Genomic DNA, 17,032 nt, shown 5'->3' with positions numbered 1-17,032 from the left:
GGTATGCACTTAGATGGATTTGGGGGTAGGAATGGTAATGCACTAAGATGCTCCTGGGGTGCATGAAACACAATGCACTTAGTTGCTTCTTTTGGGGACGGGATATATATCATAGGTGTGACCCTTAAAATACCGGCAAAGGCCATCCCATAGGGTTGGATCTAGATATGTGGGTGGCCTGGCACTGCATCTAAGTTACACATGTGGTTCCACTAAAAGCATTACGTCTACATGTGGTTCCACTAAAAGCATTACGCCTACAAAGTGTCAGCCCACCCAGGATGCCCCAATTTACCTGCTAGCAACCCCTTTGCACCAATAACTGCTCAGGTTTGCCGCTGAAACGCACAGTGGCTACATGCAGTATCCCCTGACATTGCGCTTATTAGAGTACGTGGTTAATCTTCTTAGTATGTGAAAGACAAGTAGTAGCTATGTTAAATTAATTTATTTGCCTATTGCATTCAAAGAATCCCATTAGCCTGGTCCTTCTCCATGGTAGCATTCTACCCCCATTAGAAGATGCACTCGGACAACCAGCCTATCGCCTTGGGAGACTTGTGGGTAACCGGACCATAGTGCCAGAAGAATTTTGACAAAGGGACTTTGAAGATAAACTCTGTCCTAGTTTAAGGTATGGATAGCCACACCACTTCGGTGGCCATCTGCCGCAGGCACGGCTCTCCATCAATGCACCCTAGAATGCAGTTACGGCTATGTCAAATTTGTCTAGCTGCTCACATAACATATTGCACTGAACCCCCAGACGTGCCTCTACACCTCTGCCATTATTATACAGCGACAACCTACGACAAATTCGGTCTAGCTGGGCACACATAGCGTTTCCTGCACTAGAGCTCTGTCTTGACCACCGACAGCACCCACCCACGTACATGACCTCTTGGGTTGCCTACTGGAGCCAAGCCAGCCCTATATCTCAGCAGAATGCACGCATGCATCTTAATGTCTACTCTTAGAATGTTTTCCCATACCTGGACTTCGGTCCCCCTGGGGCGTTCCAACGAGAGAGTGCATTGAGGCCATACAAATGGGGAAATGGCACTATATAAAATACAATACAATACAATTATAATCGTACATCTTCACCACAATATCTCTGGGAGGTCGGTCTTTATCTCCTCTGACTACTCCCACCCTGTGAGCTTGATCAATCTTTATAGTGTCTTGAGAATGTTAATTCATCAAAAAGCTGCTGGACACAGGCTTCAATGTTCCTTTCCTCGGCTCCCACTCTCAAAAAACGGACTCTTAGATTATCTCTTCTTGCCCCGTTTTCTAGGTCATTGCATTTGGACCGCAGAGTTTCGTTTGCTCCCCTCAGCTCCATCACTGTGTCCTGCGTTTCCTCCCATTTGGATTCCAGCACAGGCAATGCTCTCTCATCTCTATTTGCGGCATGGCTACCCCCATTCCGGGTACCGGGTTTGGGTTCCTGGAATGGGGAAATAGAGGGCCGTTCCGACCTTCGAGGGCCCGGTATTTCCCCATTCCAGGAACCCAGACCCTGTACATCCCCATTCCCATTCGAGCCCCCATAGGGCTCAATGGGAATGGGGAGGATGCAAACAACGGGCCCGTTAATGACGGGTCTGTTTGCATCCTGGTCGGCTCGCAGGACCCGCTAAGGACGCCTGGTGAAACCAGGCCTCCTTAGCGGGTCCCGCGAGGAGACCTCGTAATGAGGCGGTAGGGGGTTAACGGGGCCGGCAGCTCTTCCGGCCGCGTTAACTCCCTACCGCCAGGGTCATAATGACCCCAAATGTCTTTTTTGTTTTCTCCAATGGACACAAGCAGCTCTTGCCGCAGGTTTGTCATCTCCGATTGGAGCAAGCTTTTTCAAGTCCTGTTGAAGCACCTCAAGGGAGCGAATTAAGAAGTCCGGAGGGGTTTCGGATGTCTCATTGAGTCCAGCCTCTTCTCTCATGCCCTCTTCCCCAGGCATCATGGGTCTTCTAGCTGGAGTCAATGAGGAACACCTGGATACCTGTATCTTGCGTTTGCTTGAGGGTTTTGGCATATCCCCCTGAATACACGTCTACCCCTGGTTGCTGCCTGGTATTCGTGATCCACGGCCCATGAATACCCATGCTGTCCGTGCGCTGGTGCTTCCTTCCCCAGTGATATCTAACTTCTGCTACGCCCAATCCGCCACCCAATGGGTGTACACTGCCTCCCTTCCCTGATGTGCTCCAAGGGCGCCCCTTCCACTGGGCTGCTTGGGCTGTCTCACCTTCCTCCCTGCCTGGCCCTAATCCGTCTTGCCGGGGTGTCCCCCTTGCCTGGATGCCTACTTGCTGTGTCAGGATATTCTGTTGAGCCTCCTCACCGACCTGCAGGATCTCCATGTTGCGTTGCTAGTACAATTAGGCCCCTTGGCTAGCCCTTCTGCTTCTCCCCCTTTGCCTCACCGTTGCCCCACCGCCATCTGGGGTTTCATGCATGCCTCCCCTGTCACTGCTCCTCCATTCCCTGAACTCCAGGTCGCCCCGTTGCTGGGGCCACTGACCAGCTGCTGTTGTGCTCGTGCTTTTGAGGGGTCCAGCGGCCCCTTTAGTACACATCCCGCAGTGGGTGCCATGTGGGATCCATCATGAGGGCGGCCCACACAGAGCCTCCCCGCCCCCTCCTCCAATGAGCGGGGCTTCTTGTCTGTTAGGTGAGTCAGGCTTCAGCAGCCACTAGATCTCTCGCCAGCGCCCGCGATCAGTATGGCGAGACCGGCTCAGCTCTTCTCGGTGGGCTGCCGATGATTATTGTGCTGTCCGTGCTAGGATCCCCTCCGGGCTTCTCACTTCTGTTCAGGCTTCCACCGGTGTATTTTACAGAGCGTGTGTTGCTTACAGCTCGGTTCTTAGGTGCCTTATCATATTTTTGAGCGCTGGTGTCCGGAGCTGGTTACAGGAGCGCATCCGTTTAGGTCACCATCTTGCCCACACCCCCGAGAGGAGGCATGTTTATCGCCTCATGGAACAATGTATCATGATCTAGATAGAGATGCAAGAGTTGGCTTACAAAACTAACCCAAGTTGTAAAATACTGAGACAATGAAGGGCAAAGAGTTTCATCTTTTATACCCTAAAAAAGCTCAAAGGATGTGTTCATATCTCGTTGAAAAATATTACCTGAAATCTAAAAGACCCATAAAATATTGGCCTCAGAGCTCATATGGGTTCAGGCATCCCAATATATTAAGGATGTTAGGGACATAAAGGTCACTATACATATTAAGGAAATTCAAATGTGTACAGTACTGGCAGATTTTTATTTTTCTGTACACAAAGTATCCACTAAAATGTTGACCGCTAGATTAGAAAACCCTAACCTACTTTTAATAGATGCAGACCAGAAATCGGAAATGTGTCTAACTATTATAAATGACAAGATGAGTCAAGTAATGCAATTGGCCCCTTTCCGCTGGGCCCAAGAGAGTATACAATATGTGGGGGTTATTATCACTCTATCCATGGACTCATTTATGTGGTAATAATGTACCTCACTTTACTGTGTCTAATAAAAAAAGGTTCTCCTGAGTTGGAACCCCTTTGATATTTAATGGATACATGTTTTACGTCCTTGCCTTTGTTTCTTTCAGGCTCTTCTGATTTTGAATCCCAAGACATTTTTTCAAAGCCTCAAAATAGTGCTTGTAAAAACAATTTGGTGGGACAAACCCCTAAATCTTTTGAAAACATGATCAAAAACCAAGTTTGTATACTTTTCTTTGGACTAACAGCAAATATTATGGTAATTTCATTATCTTTCAGTGACATCTTCATCATGATAAATGAGCAACAGAGAAAATCACACAGAATTGGACATTGCCCTTTAAATTGAAAGTAAACATTTAGAAAAGGGATTCGCCCACTTTAAACTTCAGACTGCAAGAAGAAGTATGCAAGGAGTTCAGTCCTGCATGGCCAAAGTTCCCCAATTCGAGAGGTGGCTTGTCCCTTCCAGATTTCAGAGCATACTAAGATGCTGCGTAGTTACCAATAATATTTGAATGATCCTGCAAGGAATGTGAGAAGATCTGGGTTGGGTGGTCCATGCAGTGGTGGGGAACAGTTTGGTCAGAATTCTATTTTTGGGGTTCCTTTTACTAACTTCGGTAGATCTCTAAATTTCCTGAATTTTTGGTTTCCAGACCTTAATTCCGCTTTCAGAGGCTCTTCTGCAGAAGTCTCACTGTAACTGAAACTTATTTGTGCTGCAATCGGTAGCCTACAATGCCACCTGGCATGGGTGCAACAAGAGAGCCCAGTTGTGTACCATGGTGAGTTTTCTCAGCCAAGAAACGCTTTGCGGAATACGCTGTTGGCACCTGTTTAATTTACCTTTGGCTACACCAATCTTTACTCTTCACCACACCAGTAGTCACTTTCTCACTGAATAAGAGCAAAGTCACTAATAAAAGATCTTAATCCTGGCCAATTAGTTTGGGGGGGTCCTTCTTTGTGTGTTTCGGGCAGGAGGAATAAAATGCTTTTAGCCCACTAAGGTACTTCTGCTTCAATTAAATCTAGTTTGGGCTGGATTAGTGTCTATCAGACATTTAATTACTCATCTGTGTTTGTTTCCCACAAAGGTCGAGCTTGGATGGCAATCCTGAATTAATGGCTGCCAAAACGTTCAAAGGTCTCAATCTGTGTCTTGGTGACAGGGATAACCCCCTGTCCTTGTGTAATTGCTTAAGGAAATCATGCATGCTGATGAGACGCGAAAGAAAGCTAACCAGTGATGAACTTTTAAGTGGCTGATAACTGTGAAGCCAGTGATACAGAGTAGCGGAGTGGTACGGCGAAAGGAAGTAGCCCACTCGAAAGTCGAAGTGAAAAGGTGAATGCTTGAAGAGAAAGATTTCTTTGAACTTTTGTGCTCACGGTACTGAACTACCAAGACCAAGAGACACTGGGGTAAATAACCTAAGAGTGTGAACTGAAGAGAAAGTCGAAGTGGTCCTGCAGAGGTCTATGTTACCAAGGTCTATGTGCCAAGCCTCGCACATTAGTAAGTCTTCGACATCAGTGAAAGGTCTGAGCCCGACTGTCAGAGACCGGAAGTGGGATAAGTTAGGGGAAGGGAACCCCTAACAAATGTGAATTAAGCTTGGGGAAGGGAACCCCTGCAAGTGTTGATTGTGAGGTCCGAGCCCGGCTGTCAGGTCCTCGTGTGGATGAGGAATGTATAAGCCAGTAACCACATGCAAGGCTACTGGCCTCCTACTAGAGGGAGACTTTTCTCCTTAGAGCACTTTCCACTAATGTATATTAGATAGTGGAAAGAGGGCTCGGGTGAAAAGGCAGGAGATGCACGACCAGCAACTGTAAAAAGAAAGACAGTGTATCAGTACACAAACTAGAACTATGATATGTTATCCTTAGTCTCGTACATTTTGACCCACCTGTGCTGACGTGTATCAATGTATTGGACGTAAAGAAGAACATCAGATAATCAGTGGAAATCCCAGGATGCAGGGTTCTAGTCCGAGTCCAGAGTTCGAAGAGGAGAAATCCAGTAATCCAAAAGGTAGTAGTCTTGCAAACGGTACCCGACGGCACGAGGACGTCCCGCAAAGGACATACCCGGCGGAACGAGGGTGCAACTACAGAGTTCCAGTACAATACAGTATTGTAATTCAGCCATGAAGGAGATAGGGTTCAGTTTGTAGGATGATGGGATCTGTAGGCAAAACGGGATGTAGTGCTGTAATCTAAGCGTACAGGCGAGAAGGTTCAGTTTGCAGGTTGTGCAGGATTTGTAGGCAGACTGGGAACTCGTGATCAGAATGGCCGGAGGTAAGTCAGAGCACTTAGACCTTTCCCAACGAACAGATGGGAGGCCCTGGAACAGGATACCAACAGTCAAAGCGCAAAGAATGTAGGCAAGCAAGGGTTAAGATGCGAGCTCCAAGGAGAAGAGCCTGAAGTCAGGATTACGACAAACAAATATCAGGGGGACAAGAAAAAGAGCCGAGTTCAGGGTTGCCAAAACAGAGTGATTACTCAAGGAGCAAGAAGTGGCAGTCCAGTAATAAATCCAAGGTCGCAGTTAAGCCATAAGAGTACAAGGAGCAAAGAACAGGAAAACCACCAATCTAACCAGTTGTTGTGGTTTAGGAGCGCCAAACGAAAAGTACAGCCCGTAATATGCTGGGGCTGAATAGACGCCATTCATCGCGTCGTCAGACGATGTGCGTTGCCTGGTTGGGAACTCTGGGAAACATAGTCTGTGATTGCCGACAGACAGGTCTCTGTTGGAACAATCTCCAGGATAGACGCCAGTCTCTTCGTTTCCTCGGTAAACAGGGAGATGAAGCCAGGATCCTGACACCGGCTGAGGGAGATCTGCTTTGAATCAGGTACTTGTTGATTGAGAGGTCCGAGCCCAGCTGAGGGAGATCTATGTCAACTTTTTGTTGAACTGTGAAAGAACCTTTTGAACGCAGGAATAAGTGACTTTAACGTCGAAGGTCAGGCCTCGATCCACATTTTGAACTACCTTTATTTTGAGAACCTGAGCCAGAGTGTGTCATCATGTCTACAGGGACCACCTTTCTCTGTGCTGTCCAACATGGGGAGGAGAGCTGACTCAGCCACTTTGATCCTTTGTTATAACCCTGATTTTCCTTTGCATACATATTCCTCATTACACATTTTATGTATGAGAGATAGGACAGGCATTAGGCTTTGTTAGTATATGCCATTTTATTTTGACATAGACTGACTAGGACTGTGTTTTCTTTATTATTTGATGGAAGAGACTACTCCTATCATAGCTATAGGGCAACGTAGGAGTTTCTCCAAAACCCAAGAGTCCAATAAAGGTTTTGAAACTTGTAACTCTTGTGTCAGTGTCACACTTGAGATAACATGCCTCCCTTACATTACTGAAAAACTTTAAAATCTTGGGCCTCAAAAGCTTAAATGGAATCGAGAAGACCAAGCTTGTTTTAACACCCTCAAGCAGATTCTTTGTAGTGAACCAGTCCTAAAGGTAGCGAACTTCAATAAGGAGTTACAAAATAGATGCATCCGAGATTGGGTTAGGGGCATTTCTCTCCCAGGAATATGACAGCATTGAACACCCTATGTCAGCCAAAACCTCTTTTCGAGGGAGAGAAACTATGTGACAATGGAATTTATGGTCCTAGCAATAAAATGGGTTGTGTCTAACTTATGATACTACCTCAAAGGAGGAAATTCTGGTTGATTACTAGTCATTCCTCTTTAACATGGATCAGTCTCCGGAAAGAGACTAATACCATTCCTGCGCTGGTTTTTGGACCTATAGCCCTATTATTTCAGTATAGAACACAGGAAAGGAAAAGACCAAGGGAATGTGGATTACCTTTCCCATTTCCCAAGAGGTGTAGAAGAAACCATGAGAGGAGGGGCATGTGATGAATCTTGCAATGTCATCACTACCTCTCCTGGGGAAACTCTTCTCATATGGCCAGAGAAAGGCAGCCGTTACCTGATCCTGACCCTGGCGGTGGCTTTCTGATGGAGAACCATATGGGGAGAGACGGCCCTCATGGCAGGGAGGTGGATTCACTCACCTTTCCACTCGGGGTATGACACCAACCCCTTGATTCCTCAATCCTGCATGGCCTATTGTAAAGTGGAATTAGGGCACCTCCTCCATACTGACAACAAGGCTCTTTCAAATCCTTACGGGAAAAAGACTGAGAAGAGGAAGAGCATTGGAGCAATGCAGAGCACTGCAACTGCCAGTCCCAAGATGCCCTCTAGTTGGACAGATCCGATAGGTGCCAGGACACTTAAAACCATTAACCGGAAGGGAAGATGGGGATCCACTATTCCTGACTATGGTCGGGAAAGTGAAAGGAAGCAAGCTCCTGCGGGGAGCAGGAGAACTCCAGCAGGCGTTGTCACAAGGAGCTCGAACGAAGATGGTTTGCCATAGGAAGGCCAAGTGCAGGAAAGGCTGCAGAGCAAAAGGCCCAGGCTTTGCTGGTACCGGAGAGCCAATAAGACACCAGCAAAAGGAGGAGTGAGCCACCGGGAGAATCACACACCGCAGAGAACGGTGAAGCAGCCAGGAGAGACCGGCGAGCCCAGATAGGGGAATTGGGACACCGGGGAGCTTTGTAGCGTATACCAGGACACTTACTTGCACTGGGCAAACCTTAACAGGGGAGCCGGGAAAGAAAGTGAAAGGGGGTCAAGGACTCAATGTGTGAATCCAGAAATGTGTCCATTGAAAAATCCTGGCAGGAGAGTATGCCTGGCAACTGGACTGCGAGTCAGGGACCGCACCCAAATATAAAGCAAAGGCATTGAGAAAGTCCTGGCAGGAGAGTACACCAGGTGAAGTGATTGGGAGTCTGGGACCTGCACCGAAATGTTGGAGTTAACAACGAAAGTGTGCCAGACCGACAGAGGAGGGTCTGGGACACACTGTAATGCTTGACAAAAATCTGCATATAATCTGAGAAGGAATCAAGAGTAGTGAGATAACCTCTTGAGTGTGTGAAATCCACGGGAAGGGAATCATTCCCCCTGGACTTGGAACTTACATGTTGTGACTAGGGCAAGGAAAGCAATACCCTAGTGATAAATGAATTGTCTAGTGTAAACATTACCACCAGGGGAAGGAAGACATTCCATCTGGTAGCACTGGAAAAATGCCAAGGAGCCAAGAAAGAGAGAGGCATTCTGAACTGTAGGAGTGAGAAAGAGATCAAAGGAAGGGCCATACCCTTTGAAGCTGTGAACTCTAAAAAGCCTGAGAAACTCAGGGGAAGGGAAGCGCCTCCTGAGGCTTGTAGAACGTTGATTGTTTCTTTCTTCCTTTTTTTTCCAAGCTTTAACGTTTTCTCAATTAATAGCTCAATTCAGAGCAAGCTTCTGGATTTCAATCAACCAGCCAACAATTTCATCAATAATAACAGTAGCAATAATAGTTAAGCCCTCGCGTGTGAAGGGCGAGCAATATTGACTTTTACTGTTTGGCTGTTTGTGTTGGAGCAGCTGATCGCAGCGTTCAACGGAGTGCTTCGCTCAAGCGCCGCCCATTGTGGAGGTGTGGAGATAAAAGCCGATACCAGAAGCCCTTGCGGCGTTAAGCCGTCGCGTGTGAAGGGCGAGCGACATTGACTTTTACTGTTTGGCTGTTTGCTCGGTTGCTCGGCAAAGCCCTTTAGTGGCCCAGTCGTAAAAAGAAGCTTTAAAGCAACCAGTGAATTAAGTGGCATTTCCAGCGGAAGCGGAAACAGAACATCCTATGACTATGACTCGTCTCGCGGAAGGCCCCCAAACTAGAAGGAAAACCTTCTATCATCGCAGAATGGCAAATCCATGCACTGCGCTGAAAGCCTCCTCGGACGGGGGGAGAGGGAGGTAAGCAAGGGCGCGCTGTGGCCTGCCTCTTTAACTGCTGTACCAAACCCCCCAAAAGCTTCTGCTACTCCTGAGACAGACTTACATCTGCAATCCTTATTGCCCGTTCTAATGATGTCGACTACAATCGAATATGCAAACACTCAGAGTCACACTCATCCGGTTTATACCGGCACCTACGAACAACCTCAAGAAAAAGGCACCGACGCAATTCAGCAACTGCCCAATATGCTTAATCAAGCCATGGAAGACTTGAGGTCCATTGTGCAAAAGATTTTGGGACCACCTTTTTACTGGTGCTTCAACAGACTTCTACAGTTAATAAGAAAACGCAGATGGCAAATGTGGATTTGCCGCAATTGCATACAGGGATCCCAATGGTCAGTTCTTCTTGTGACTCTCCTGGTTCTTTGCCCGCGTCCATGCTTACTTCTGAAGTCACGGACGATGAAATAATTAGCATGCTGAACGTGCCAAAAGGCAACCAGCACTTTGTCTTCACAAATCCACATCCCCTGAAAGATGGTGTGCCCTCACAGAGCACATCTAATGAAACTGAGTCACGGATATTACTGTCACCTACGAGTAACGCTGCGGTTCTACAAATTAATCCATGCATGCCGATTAGCCAAAATACATCTTCTGAGATGAGAGCAATAAAGTCCATTTTTTTGTGACATGGTAAAAAAAAAAAAAAGTACGACTAACTCAAAATCGAATAATGTGACACCTGTCCAGATCACACGACTTGATGATATGAGTAAACCTGATCAAGCACTAAACAAAAGGAGTGAAGTATCCGCACCTTTAAAGAATTGTGCAATAAATCCAATCAGCAACAATAGAGAGATGCAAAATGTGCAAATCATAGCGCATATGCATGCCAAGTCCCTGATGAAACAGGGAAAAAAGGGGAGACTAGGCCAGAAGCGGATCCAAAGATAGCTGATGTCTCTGTCTCTCAAATGCGATCATCATATTCACCCACTAAAATGGCCTGTTTAGATGCAAGCTCCTTGGCTAGAGCCGTCGCCTGCAGCAAATAATTGACTTGAAATCAAAACTGAACCAGTCTGTATTCGACAAGCCGGTACTTTCACCATCAAATGTAAGCACTCTGTGTGCAAAAAGCAATAGTACCTCCAAGCAAGATAAAGCAAAAAAAGTGCCAACTCCCGTGTCCTCAGACGTTCAGTATGATAATGAACAGCTGCATGATTTATTGAATGGATCTGATGCTTCGGTACTCATTGCTCAACAACAAGGTCTTTCAGCTGATTCCCTCACTCAGATCCACAATAATGTAGTATCAGCCTCCTCGATCGCCCTATTACCGTTCACAAAACTGTATGAAGCTCTGAATTGCGCATTAGGTGATCAGGGGGCAATGTTATCAAATCTAATGACCAACATGGAAAAACTTGAACACTTTACCAGTTTCCTTCAGAAACAAATAGAACAACAAGCGGACTTGTCCGCGAGATGGCAGGACCGCTTAAGCGACATGGCTGCAAGACATCATTGTCAAAATGGCAATGTCATCGAAAGTCTGATGGAGGCTATTAGATGGATGCGCCTCCAGTCCAAGGAAGTTGAAATGAAAGTTTGGAATGGCGATTTTGCTCTGAAGCAAAATATTGTGACAAAATCGACATCCTTGAAAAAGAAAGTTAAGACTCCAAAAGATCAGGAGAACTGTCCGGGCACGGACTTAGTTTCTGTACAAAGCAAAACATCGGTTATTCAGTCAAATCATGATAATGATACACCAATGATTGTTGATGTTGCGGTGGTCCAAGACATACCGAAATCTGCTGAGCCCGATAATAATAATGCAAGACCACCTCATTTAACTATTCAACATTCATCTGTAGATGTCACAAATGCACTAAACAGCTTACAAAGTGATAGCGGAGTGACTCGTTCTGTCTTTAAAGGCATCTATGCCCTCAATTTCAAATAAAAACAAAGAGAACGTAGCACCATCAGTGCCGCTGAATAACCAAAAAAGCTCTTTCAACATATTTAATAGAGCAGCAAAATCTATCTCGCTGACCGAAAAGAGTTTTAAACCGGCCATTCAAGATAAGAGAGTCTCAAGTCAAGAAAATAAAATGAAACCATCAAAATCCAAACATTCAAATGTGAAAAAATTTGTAAGGAATTTGACTACACCGTGGAAATCTGACCTGTTCGAACGGCCAACTGAGGTAGCAAAGCGGATAGCTAAGGCTGTGTTTGAGCCGGAGTCTGACAAAGTCATCGCTCCATTCAAACATGCTGCAAAACGTCCTCGCCTTGAATCTGACAAACTGAGTTCTGGCAGTCAAGATGATTCCACAGCAATCGACCTTTGCGATCTTTCGACATATTCAGCGGATGCTGACGATCAGGATGAACAACAAAATAATGGTAGTTCGCCTGAGAGAACAGGGGCTTTGTGGACTATATTTACTGGCAAGGGGAAAAAATCTGAGACAAAGCTGAAAACAAAATCCTTGGGGAACACCGAACAAGAAGAAAAGGCAAAACATTCTTCGAGAGCCCCATCAATATTAGCCTCCAAGTTAAATCCAAAATTAACATCTCATCAGAGGCTCATGAAAACTCAACATTCACCTAGAGCCCATTATCCTAAAAATCAAACTGCAAATACTCGGCTCTGGAAAATACGCCTACAAAATGTTCAATCAGATGACAACAAAGTTAATTTAAACAGAGCCAATGTCCTGAAACTATTTGCTTGTGTTCCAGTTCTGCATACAATTTCTTCAGATGATATAAAGATTGTTGAATACCCAACAGAAATAACTTCAGATCAAGTTCTATTGCACGTTGGCGCCTCAGTGGTGAAAATAATGCTACTACGAGCAGCTGAAGACCTACTAGTATTTGGCTTTGATTTAACACTAGAACTTGAGTAAGAGCCTTACAAAGTTTCAGCAAGAAGTGAAGTACGGAGAAACGTAGAAGGATTAGATATCCGACGAGCCACCTTACGAAAATCAATGGCCCATTCCTCAGTCCCCTACGTTTGTTTTCCCCAAATGAGAAACAACAATAACTATGACAGAAGAAGAGTGACTCAAGCTTAGTAGTGCTATCATGGAACACACAAGGTTTTGTTCATCTATTTAACAATTTCGAAGTGCCTATGGCCAACATTTTTGCTGTATGCCTACAAGAAACTTGGTTGCGGGATCCACCTATTCGCAATGGTTAGAGCACTTTCTCAAATCCTGCGAAAAAAAATTCAACTGGACGGCCATTCTCTGGCCTAGTCACCCTAGTGAAGAACTATAAATGGATGACGCTACTAGAATCATTAAATCCAAATCCTTTTGTACAAGGTACTTTGATTCAAATAACCGTCAAAGCAAAGTCGGTAAATCAATATCTGCTCTTAATCAACAGCTATTGGAATCCCGCAATGATCTCCCCGACTGGCTTTATTAGTGCCGTAACCACTGTAATAGATGCCACATCGTGAAATACAACAATTTATCCATCATGATATGCGGTGATCTAAACTGTAGTTGGTTCAATTATGACAATGCTACACAAAAGAATATCTTGAAACAATCAGACGCTGTGGTGAATAGAGGACAACTTTGGTCTGATGCGATGTCATCAAGAAACTGTATAATGGTCAACGGTAACGTTGAAGGTGATCAGCCTTGCAATCCAACATGGCGAGGTCCGTACAGTCGAAATACATTGGACTACATTCGGGTATCCCGGCAGCTCTTCGAAAGAGTTGTCTCCCTAACCGTGACCTTAATGAATCACAGTGATCATGACTTGCTTTGGCTAGTCTGGGGAACGGAGTGGGGAGAACCCCCAGAAAAATATCTGACACATGTCACCTCAAATGCGGCAGGCAATCGTTTAAGAATTAATAGGTCACAAATTGAATCCCTCTGCTCTGATCTAATTAGGGAGAATCATGTGAATTATGTTCCTTTGTTGTTCAATTTCAGTTCGAAAATGGTGGACTCACGAACAATTGGCCATACTAATAAACATCAGTTTAGTAATGTTATCGCACAAGCGAAAAAGGAATTGAGGAAAGATCTGCGATGGATAAAGAAAATGAAGATTCCAAGAGCCAGCATTGTTGCCAAAGTAAGATCTAGACGTCAAGCATATCGACATTGGCTGAAAACACATGCAATGCTGATAGCCCAAAATCGGGCAGAATTAATGATGCAGCTCCTGATTACCAAGAATACGTGTGATATTTGGGCAATCTTAAATATGGGTCACTCAAAGGCTGCGCCTACGATTGTTAACCCAATAGATGGTTCAAAATGGGTAGACCACTTTGAGCAAATTTATAAAAAGCCAAAGGATTGGAGACATCTGCAAGTCAGTGGGCATGCAGCAGCCTGGTATATAACACCGTCAAGAGAAGACATTAGTATAGCAATACAGAATTTAAAAAACTCAAGAGACGCAGGTCCAGACCAAGTTTCAAATATTACGTTGAAGCAAAATAAAGCCCATTGGGCTATGTTCATTGAGCTCCTGTTTGAAAGAGTCTTGGATAGTAAGAGCATTCCGGAATCATGGTTTAAAGCCATTGTGGTACCGATTTATAAAAAAGGGCGACCGGAGGGAGCCGATAAATTATCGTCCTATGGCTCTTTTGGATACAATCGGGAAAATGTTCAGCTCTTTTCTTCGAAAGAGACTTGTTACCTGGGCTGCTAAATCAGGAAAAAACGATATTCGACAAACAGGTTTTACAGAAGGTGCTGGAGTTGATGTGAATCTGTTGTTGCTGAATGTCTTAAAATTGGAGGCGCTGCGAGCAAAAAAGAAAATTTTCTTTGCTTTTATAGACTTGCGACAAGCATTTGACACCATAAACCGTGAAAAACTACATAAATGGGGTTGTCCCTCTACAATCTTAGATCCATTAAAAGCTCTGCATTTTGATACAACGATCCAGATAAGACTTAACCAACAAGGTGATTTGAGCCTGCCGGTAACAACTTACAAAGGGGTTTAGCAAAGCTGCCCTTTGGCGGCTGATTTATTCAAACTCTTTATTGCTGACCTCCCTGAATGGCTGGCTTCAGTTCCCTGCTTTTCGCCAAAGATTAACAACACTTTGGTTAATTGTCTGGTCTATGCAGATGATGTGGTGATAATTGACCATACTCAGATTGGATTCCAACGCCTCCTGTCCCCGATGAATGAATATATGGTCACAAATGAGCTGATGATAAACACTGAAAAAACGAAAATCATGAGCATTGGACTTTCGCACAGTAAACTCGATAAAAAATTCAACTGGCAAATTGCAAGTGATAGACTTAGCACAGTAAATTCGATAAGATACCTGGGTGTGATGTTCAATAACTCCATTTGTGAATCAGCTTGGATCAAAGACCTGACCAACAGAACAATTAAATTCGGACTGCAAGGGGCAAAGATTAACCATGAATATGGGAAATTCACCATTACACCAATTTTGATATTCTATCTTCAAAAGGTCATCCCAACTATCTTATTTGGTGCAGAATCGGGCTGGAACCTTGATCATCGACTTTGGAATAGTTTAGAAGGCACCTTTTGGCGAGGTGCGCTAAGACTCCCTCAATATATTTCAGTACAAGCTTTGAGATATGAATTAGCAATTAATTCACTCTATATGACAGTTGTATGGAAATCACTGATGAGTTTGAGGAAAATGTATCTTGGACACAAGATTCCAGCTTATAAAATATTTAATATCAGACAAGTGGAAATGCAGTCCATATTAATCCAAACATGGAAGCAAAAATTGGATGTCATAATGGCAGCTGCAAGTATAAGCAGAACTGAGTTAATTAACTGCCCACAACTTGCAAAAAAAAAGCTGGAACACTGGGATTGGATTCAGAACATCGAAAAACAGAAACAACTAAAAACTGCCTTGCCATCTAGTATCGGCGAAATTAAACTTCATAATCCGCCAAAATACCTTCTGAACTGTCCATCACGTCATCACAGAAATAGGTTCTTAAGATTCAGGTTAAATGCCTTAAATAATCGAGAAAGGCTTTGGATTAGACGCATTAAAGATGTTGCAGACAACAAATGTAGATTCTGTGAAGTAGGAGCAACAGTCTTTAAAACACTTGATAATTGCTTGTACGGGCATAACCAGCCAGCGGTCTTTGCATTTGAGTAATTTCAGACCACACAATAACAACTTGGAAGAATGGTGGGAATACGCAAGTGCTGGCCATAATGTCATGCTATAATGTAGACTTATTGACTTCTTAGATATGATTTTTAACTAAAAATAACCTTACTTATGTTAAATGGCATGTATTGTCCACTAATAGATTATTTAGAATGGATTTGCAGGATTAATATTACTCCTGTTTTTTTCCTTTCTCGATATACCCAGTGAGCATGAATATGGTCTTAGATGCTGATTTCAACTTGTTCGTAGTAATTTTTAATGAGGACGAATAATGTAACAAAAGTTTGATAATGAATTATTGAACTGAAGTTTTAATTAAATAAAAAAATAATAATAAACTGCCACCAGTTCCAGTAAGAGCAACATGTCTCAGTATTATCATAATAGCTTGAAATGCCAAAGAATCTGCTGCTTGTGGGTACAATGTTCCTAGGCTCCAAAGAGTTGAATTATAGGAAGCCAGGCTGTATAAAAAGGTTGATATGAGTCAGTGAGAATAGCTGTTCTCCAGCATGGGGTCTGGCATGGATTCACATGCTCATGAATATTCCCGTCGTCAGGCCGGGAATCCTCGGTAAAGAAAAAAACCAGTATCAGTTTCGTTCTGATCTGTCTTTCGTAGTAATAGCCAATCACTGGTCTCTGCGTCATACTGACCACAGCCAATGACTGCCCTCTACCTAAGCACCGCCTCTGGCAGCCATCTTCAGATTTTTACTGCACGTTCATGTGTTGGGATCCTCGTGCTATTGCTCTCGAGCGTTAGTGCTATTTTTTCACGTTTTTTCTCAAAAACTTCGTTTTTTTCGGTCAAAAGAGCCTCAAGCTCCACCGACTCTCCATCCGATCAACGGGGACCCGTGTCGGATTCGTCTGCGCCCCTCAAGGGTGAAGATTTCGTCGAGCTACGCTTTTGGAGGACTCCAGAAGCTTCTCAGGCCCGGACATGGCCCAGGAGAAGGGAAGCTCGACGCCCGGAAAGCTGTTCAGGGTCTGCCCTGGATGCCAGCTGCAGAACGTCTTTAAGGAGGACGAACACTCCTTTTGTCTCTACTGCTTACATGAGGACAAGACGCACGTGGAGAAGGACTGTGCGTTTTGCGGCAATATGTCGGAGCGGACCATGAAGGACCGCCATCAACGTCTCGCCAACTGGCTGGAAGGGAAGAGCCCGTCAGGCGAGAAGAAGAGGAAGAAATCCGAGCGGTCTTCTAAGACCTTTGAGGACGCCCCGGCGACGGGGGTCCAACACAAGGCCAAGCACCGCGAGTCCGCTGGCATCGGGAGCGCCGAACGGTCGGGCTCTACGGGCGCCAGGCAGGGCGCACCCTCCCCGGCACCTTCAGCCACGAGCCAACGCTCTGGGTCGGGTAAGAGGAAGGGCGAGCACCCGGCGAAGCTCCTGGAGAGGCCCCGGTCGAGCTCGAAGGCCCCATCGGAGGGGGAGCGA

General features: G+C 45.0%; 1 protein-coding gene across 9 annotated transcripts in view; it reads left to right on the top strand.

Annotated features, from left to right (window-relative positions):
* ABCD4 (ATP binding cassette subfamily D member 4) overlaps nt 1-17,032 on the top strand; it is a 683,911-nt gene that overhangs the window by 418,547 nt on the left and 248,332 nt on the right. The gene's annotated exons all lie outside the window — the stretch shown is intronic.

This window comes from Ambystoma mexicanum, chromosome 14 (genome assembly GCF_040938575.1).
Source record: "Ambystoma mexicanum isolate Mex_15411 chromosome 14, UKY_AmexF1_1, whole genome shotgun sequence".
NCBI lineage: Eukaryota > Metazoa > Chordata > Amphibia > Caudata > Ambystomatidae > Ambystoma > Ambystoma mexicanum.
Note: the sequence above shows the minus strand (reverse complement) of the source record. Positions and strands in the feature narration are given on the sequence as shown.